Below are 8,449 nucleotides of genomic sequence, written 5' to 3'. Positions count from 1 at the left end.
TTTGTCTCTCACTTCACTTTTACGCCTGTCCAGCCAAGTTGTAGCTGTTGTGGTGTGCATAGAGCCTGATAAAGGCAGAATTTGCCGAAACGCGTAGCGAGCACACTTTATTCTAATTTTGTATTGTTTATTTATTTATTTTTTTACATTTTTGTGAATAAAAACACTCATTTAAGTGGTTGTCCCGCTTTTTTCTTTTTTTCTTTTTTCAAAGTTTGCAAGTTTTTCTATTTTTGATTACATTCTTGCCTGGTGGAAAAACCGTAACACCTGCCATGCACTTCTACGACGGAGAGGAGGATGGAGGTGCTTGGACCACGGCGCGCTACGGGAGGAGACACTACAGAAATCCCCGTGCGCTCAGCTTTAATTACCGGGGCCGACCGGACCATAGGATGGACCGTGCATTTCCCGTCTCCGGCTGGAAGAGGGCGCCAAGGTTCCCAAATTTTGGCTGGAGTAGGGCTTCACCTTCAAATCCTAACTGGCCTGCGCCTCCTATGTACGACGGGTCCCGGCCTTATTTTCCACAGCCCCGCTCTTATGCAGCAGCGGTCCGGGGCTCACCTACCAGACGAGCGACAAGATTTGGACCCCCAGCAGATGTTAGGCAGGACCTCCGGCGACCTGCAGATGAAAGACTTGGACAGCTTATCCGCAAATTACATGCTGTAATTAAGATGGTGCATCACTTACAAAACGTGACCATCACGCCGGACAGACCAGAACCTCTGATGATCGCTCGCATAGTGGACTCATTAACCTCACTGATTAAACCCGCTGATCCCACGGATGATGTGTTAGACCTCATTGAGGGCAACGCAAAAAACTGGGGACAGAACACACTGCAGATCCTCCAGGATCACTACCAAAAGAGGCTGGAGAAACTTTTACAGGATCTCCCCGGTGATTTAACCCGAGATTGGAGGGAAGCCTTCATCGTGGCGACACGATGGGCTTGCAGAAATCTACCTCGGATCACGCAGGATGTTCTCGATCAGGCAGAGGCCCTGATCATCACCTGCAGATCAGACTCGGAGCGGCGAAGTCCAGCGGCTACGACACCACCCCCCGGCAGGGTCTGATAGCCGCCGGGGGCCGCGCACATCAGGAGGAAGAAAAAAGAGGACCCGTCAACCTGAGCGGGTCTCCATGAGCATTCAAGCTGAATGTTACGAGGCCACAAACCGATCAGTTGGAACTATGACGGACATGAGACCAGCTTGGCCTCCAGATGCAGTTCCAGCAGCCGCTGCCGAGAAGCAGCGTGGACCGCGAACGGCGACCCGCCGCAACCCCTTCGTGGCGCGTGAGGAATTTCTCCCTCAGATTGTGGGGATAACTTCACCCTCTGCTCCCAGACCGGCAGCACGGGCGCCACCTTCCCGAATTTCAGCACTGGACAGCTCCCAGGAGGAGGAAAGCTCCGATAGAGAGGAGAACCGCGGCGGGGAGGTTCTTCACGAGGAGGAGGAGTTCGATAATGAATACGACAGCGAGGAAGATGGGGATGAGGCGGACACGGACGCTGACCCCCCAGCTTCAGGTAGTTCGGGGCTGGATCATATTGTAAGGCCTGGAGGGTTGAAAGATGGGGTAAACAACAAAAAATTGAATGAGGGTATTGAAGGGCTAGAGGAATGATCTGGGGAGAGCGCACGCACACCACCAAAGAGGACCCAAATTCTTGGCCACAATGACAATTTATTCCGATGGAAAAAACATATGAATGGCCAAAAAGTTCCAGTTAAAAGACACTTAAAACAAGCATAAAATGCGTCTAAAAATTCTAGGCACGGATTAAAACAGTAAAACACGATAAAAATCCCAGGAACAGTTAAAAAGGATAAAAGAAACCTAAAAGTCCAAAGAACAGTTAAAACTGGTTTAAAAATGCAGCTCAAAGGGGGGAATCACTGATCCCAAACCAGGAGACGTCTCTCTTCCCCCGACGCTGTTCCGAGGATCCCTCCAGTCATACACACAAAGACCTGGGGGGCGGGCTCCGTTCCGCCTCTGGGGTTTGTGACCGGCACTCCTCCGCGTCACCTCCAGCTGGCTCTCCTGGACACGCTGGAATCTGTGGAAACAGGCAAGCGGCAGCACGAAAAGCAATTCCTGATGCAGGCTGCCACTAGCCCTCCCACCTATTTCCACCAGTCTGCTGAAGCCCGTTCGGCTACTTACACACAGGCAGGGTCCCTGCCCTGCCCTTGCGTGTCGATCGCTCTGCAGACTGATGGTCCCAGCGCCCAGCGCTCTCAGAGTGTGTGTCCCGATCACAGCGAGTCTTCCCGACGTCTGGCGGTCCCGACGTCTGGCGGTCCCGGCGTCCCACTCGCGCCCCGCGTGCATGCGCCTGCTGTCGGTGTGCGACTGCCTTTGGCTTTCCTCCTCAGGACTTTTATAAGTCCCTCCTGATGAGGAGCAGGTGCGGTGGATCGGCGCGCTATGTTACAAGGGGGGTGTGTCCATAGAAAGCATGCAACAAACAGGTAGCACCACAAACATGCAAAAGAAAAACACCCTACAACATGCAATCCCCCCACATCATCACAATATTTCGGACAGCCCGGGTGTGACAGAATGCCAGGAGGACAGCGCATCTCCAGCTTCAGCGGAGGAACGCTGTATTACAGGGCTGGAGCTAGCAGGTGACGGTGCTGAGCCACCAGTAGCCCGTGTTGACTTACCTGCCCCAGAGCGGCAGGTTTTCAAGGTAAAGCGTCACCCTGAAACAAACAGAGAATTGATTGACTGGTTTCTGGAAGTGGAGAAAAGGTGTCTTATTGTTGGTGACTCAAATTTATCCAAAATCCCTGAATATTCCATCCCAGATCTACAGATTGAGAGGTGTCCAGGTGCTAATTTTCGCCACATGCAGGCTTTATTTGAGATAGCCCACGTTCCGTGGGATTTGGTGGTTCAGAATGTGGTCATTGCAGCCGGCATTAACGCCAAAGGTCAGAACATTAAAGAAACTGCAGTTAAACAGCTCCAGCGGGCTCTGAAGATGGCTAAACACAGATTTCCATCTGCTGTCATCTGGGTTCCCTTGGTTAATTTTTCTGGTAACTTATCTGCAATGGAGCAGAACAACATGAAACTACTAAATCAGCATATTAAAAAAAAAAAATATGAGACACATCCCCCTGCTGGAGGACTCGCATTTTGCAACAGAAAAAGATGCAATTCACTGGACCGAGGACACGGCCAGAGCAATGTTGGAACATTGGAGGTATTTTTTAAAGTGGAATACCCACTAAGTCCATTCAGGGTAGAGTGTGTAAGGGGACAGCCCTTTATGGCCCCACAATATCATGGTTTTGACTGAAAAGTGATGCCCTGACAGAACAACAAGGTGACCTCCTCAAAAACGGTTTAACTTTTATTTCCATAGATAACTTTTTAAAAAAATACAGACCCAAAACACAAGACTGTATTAATCATGTTTCCTGTTCTTTGCGGGATTAACATTTGGTGGGACAAACCGAAACTTTTGTTAGCACAAGAAAGTGACAACATAAATATAATATTGCTCATAATGGATAGGTGCATAACCCACTGGTGGAGCATTTTCTCATGACCCAGGGTTTTTCTTTATGGTGAACAGTGTGAGAGATTTTGTTATCATTGTTACTGTTATTATGGCTATTGTTCTTATGGTTCTTATTACTGTTTTATGATGATTATTATTATTACTTTAACCCTACCCCTGGTCCTGTTTCTAACCCTAACCTTTAGTTTAATCTGAACCCTAATCCCAACCCTTAATCAGTTATTAGAAATTTAAATAATCTTAAACATAAAGCAATAACATGGTTGGAAGGAAAAGGTTTTGTTTCACGTGTCTTTTTGCCTGGTTAGCAGTATGCATGCAGGGGAGGGGCTTAGAACGCACAGGGCCCATGGCTCAGGACACGCAGGGCCCATGAGGCCGACGCGTGCTCCTTGGTAAGACAGTGTGAATAAAACAGCCACCTTTTGTCTCTCACTTCACTTTTACGCCTGTCCAGCCAAGTTGTAGCTGTTGTGGTGTGCATAGAGCCTGATAAAGGCAGAATTTGCCGAAACGCGTAGCGAGCACACTTTATTCTAATTTTGTATTGTTTATTTATTTATTTTTTTACATTTTTGTGAATAAAAACACTCATTTAAGTGGTTGTCCCGCTTTTTTCTTTTTTTCTTTTTTCAAAGTTTGCAAGTTTTTCTATTTTTGATTACATTCTTGCCTGGTGGAAAAACCGTAACACCTGCCATGCACTTCTACGACGGAGAGGAGGATGGAGGTGCTTGGACCACGGTGCGCTACGGGAGGAGACACTACAGAAATCCCCGTGCGCTCAGCTTTAATTACCGGGGCCGACCGGACCATAGGATGGACCGTGCATTTCCCGTCTCCGGCTGGAAGAGGGCGCCAAGGTTCCCAAATTTTGGCTGGAGTAGGGCTTCACCTTCAAATCCTAACTGGCCTGCGCCTCTTATGTACGACGGGTCCCGGCCTTATTTTCCACAGCCCCGCTCTTATGCAGCAGCGGTCCGGGGCTCACCTACCAGACGAGCGACAAGATTTGGACCCCCAGCAGATGTTAGGCAGGACCTCCGGTGACCTGCAGATGAAAGACTTGGACAGCTTATCCGCAAATTACATGCTGTAATCAAGATGGTGCATCACTTACAAAACGTGACCATCACGCCGGACAGACCAGAACCTCTGATGATCGCTCGCATAGTGGACTCATTAACCTCACTGATTAAACCCGCTGATCCCACGGATGATGTGTTAGACCTCATTGAGGGCAACGCAAAAAACTGGGGACAGAACACACTGCAGATCCTCCAGGATCACTACCAAAAGAGGCTGGAGAAACTTTTACAGGATCTCCCCGGTGATTTAACCCGAGATTGGAGGGAAGCCTTCATCGTGGCGACACGATGGGCTTGCAGAAATCTACCTCGGATCACGCAGGATGTTCTCGATCAGGCAGAGGCCCTGATCATCACCTGCAGATCAGACTCGGAGCGGCGAAGTCCAGCGGCTACGACACCACCCCCCGGCAGGGTCTGATAGCCGCCGGGGGCCGCGCACATCAGGAGGAAGAAAAAAGAGGACCCGTCAACCTGAGCGGGTCTCCATGAGCATTCAAGCTGAATGTTACGAGGCCACAAACCGATCAGTTGGAACTATGACGGACATGACACCAGCTTGGCCTCCAGATACAGTTCCAGCAGCCGCTGCCGAGAAGCAGCGTGGACCGCGAACGGCGACCCGCCGCCACCCCTTCGTGGCGCGTGAGGAATTTCTCCCTCAGATTGTGGGGATAACTTCACCCTCTGCTCCCAGACCGGCAGCACGGGCGCCACCTTCCCGAATTTCAGCACTGGACAGCTCCCAGGAGGAGGAAAGCTCCGATAGAGAGGAGAACCGCGGCGGGGAGGTTCTTCACGAGGAGGAGGAGTTCGATAATGAATACGACAGCGAGGAAGATGGGGATGAGGCGGACACGGACGCTGACCCCCCAGCTTCAGGTAGTTCGGGGCTGGATCATATTGTAAGGCCTGGAGGGTTGAAAGATGGGGTAAACAACAAAAAATTGAATGAGGGTATTGAAGGGCTAGAGGAATGATCTGGGGAGAGCGCACGCACACCACCAAAGAGGACCCAAATTCTTGGCCACAATGACAATTTATTCCGATGGAAAAAACATATGAATGGCCAAAAAGTTCCAGTTAAAAGACACTTAAAACAAGCATAAAATGCGTCTAAAAATTCTAGGCACGGATTAAAACAGTAAAACACGATAAAAATCCCAGGAACAGTTAAAAAGGATAAAAGAGACCTAAAAGTCCAAAGAACAGTTAAAACTGGTTTAAAAATGCAGCTCAAAGGGGGGAATCACTGATCCCAAACCAGGAGACGTCTCTCTTCCCCCGACGCTGTTCCGAGGATCCCTCCAGTCATACACACAAAGACCTGGGGGGCGGGCTCCGTTCCGCCTCTGGGGTTTGTGACCGGCACTCCTCCGCGTCACCTCCAGCTGGCTCTCCTGGACACGCTGGAATCTGTGGAAACAGGCAAGCGGCAGCACGAAAAGCAATTCCTGATGCAGGCTGCCACTAGCCCTCCCACCTATTTCCACCAGTCTGCTGAAGCCCGTTCGGCTACTTACACACAGGCAGGGTCCCTGCCCTGCCCTTGCGTGTCGATCGCTCTGCAGACTGATGGTCCCAGCGCCCAGCGCTCTCAGAGTGTGTGTCCCGATCACAGCGAGTCTTCCCGACGTCTGGCGGTCCCGACGTCTGGCGGTCCCGGCGTCCCACTCGCGCCCCGCGTGCATGCGCCTGCTGTCGGTGTGCGACTGCCTTTGGCTTTCCTCCTCAGGACTTTTATAAGTCCCTCCTGATGAGGAGCAGGTGCGGTGGATCGGCGCGCTATGTTACAAGGGGGGTGTGTCCATAGAAAGCATGCAACAAACAGGTAGCACCACAAACATGCAAAAGAAAAACACCCTACAACATGCAATCCCCCCACATCATCACAATATTTCGGACAGCCCGGGTGTGACAGAATGCCAGGAGGACAGCGCATCTCCAGCTTCAGCGGAGGAACGCTGTATTACAGGGCTGGAGCTAGCAGGTGACGGTGCTGAGCCACCAGTAGCCCGTGTTGACTTACCTGCCCCAGAGCGGCAGGTTTTCAAGGCAAAGCGTCACCCTGAAACAAACACAGAATTGATTGACTGGTTTCTGGAAGTGGAGAAAAGGTGTCTTATTGTTGGTGACTCAAATTTATCCAGAATCCCTGAATATTCCATCCCAGATCTACAGATTGAGAGTTATCCAGGTGCTAATTTTCGCCACATGCAGGCTTTATTTGAGATAGCCCACGTTCCGTGGGATTTGGTGGTTCAGAATGTGGTCATTGCAGCCGGCATTAACGCCAAAGGTCAGAACATTAAAGAAACTGCAGTTAAACAGCTCCAGCGGGCTCTGAAGATGGCTAAACACAGATTTCCATCTGCTGTCATCTGGGTTCCCTTGGTTAATTTTTCTGGTAACTTATCTGCAATGGAGCAGAACAACATGAAACTACTAAATCAGCATATTAAAAAAAAATATGAGACACATCCCCCTGCTGGAGGACTCGCATTTTGCAACAGAAAAAGATGCAATTCACTGGACCGAGGACACGGCCAGAGCAATGTTGGAACATTGGAGGTATTTTTTAAAGTGGAAAACCCACTAAGTCCATTCAGGGTAGAGTGTGTAAGGGGACAGCCCTTTATGGCCCCACAATATCATGGTTTTGACTGAAAAGTGATGCCCTGACAGAACAACAAGGTGACCTCCTCAAAAACGGTTTAACTTTTATTTCCATAGATAACTTTTTAAAAAAATACAGACCCAAAACACAAGACTGTATTGATCATGTTTCCTGTTCTTTGTGGGATTAACATTTGGTGGGACAAACCGAAACTTTTGTTAGCACAAGAAAGTGACAACATAAATATAATATTGCTCATAATGGATAGGTGCATAACCCACTGGTGGAGCATTTTCTCATGACCCAGGGTTTTTCTTTATGGTGAACAGTGTGAGAGATTTTGTTATCATTGTTACTGTTATTATGGCTATTGTTCTTATGGTTCTTATTACTGTTTTATGATGATTATTATTATTACTTTAACCCTACCCCTGGTCCTGTTTCTAACCCTAACCTTTAGTTTAATCTGAACCCTAATCCCAACCCTTAATCAGTTATTAGAAATTTAAATAATCTTAAACATAAAGCAATAACATGGTTGGAAGGAAAAGGTTTTGTTTCACGTGTCTTTTTGCCTGGTTAGCAGTATGCATGCAGGGGAGGGGCTTAGAACGCACAGGGCCCATGGCTCAGGACACGCAGGGCCCATGAGGCCGACGCGTGCTCCTTGGTAAGACAGTGTGAATAAAACAGCCACCTTTTGTCTCTCACTTCACTTTTACGCCTGTCCAGCCAAGTTGTAGCTGTTGTGGTGTGCATAGAGCCTGATAAAGGCAGAATTTGCCGAAACGCGTAGCGAGCACACTTTATTCTAATTTTGTATTGTTTATTTATTTATTTTTTTACATTTTTGTGAATAAAAACACTCATTTAAGTGGTTGTCCCGCTTTTTTCTTTTTTTCTTTTTTCAAAGTTTGCAAGTTTTTCTATTTTTGATTACATTCTTGCCTGGTGGAAAAACCGTAACACCTGCCATGCACTTCTACGACGGAGAGGAGGATGGAGGTGCTTGGACCACGGTGCGCTACGGGAGGAGACACTACAGAAATCCCCGTGCGCTCAGCTTTAATTACCGGGGCCGACCGGACCATAGGATGGACCGTGCATTTCCCGTCTCCGGCTGGAAGAGGGCGCCAAGGTTCCCAAATTTTGGCTGGAGTAGGGCTTCACCTTCAAATCCTAACT

This window comes from Oryzias latipes, chromosome 19, assembly GCF_053564925.1.
Source record: "Oryzias latipes strain Hd-rR chromosome 19, Olatipes_Hd-rR_3.1".
NCBI lineage: Eukaryota > Metazoa > Chordata > Actinopteri > Beloniformes > Adrianichthyidae > Oryzias > Oryzias latipes.
The sequence above is the reverse complement of the archived record's forward strand: the minus strand, read 5'-3'. Positions refer to the sequence as shown.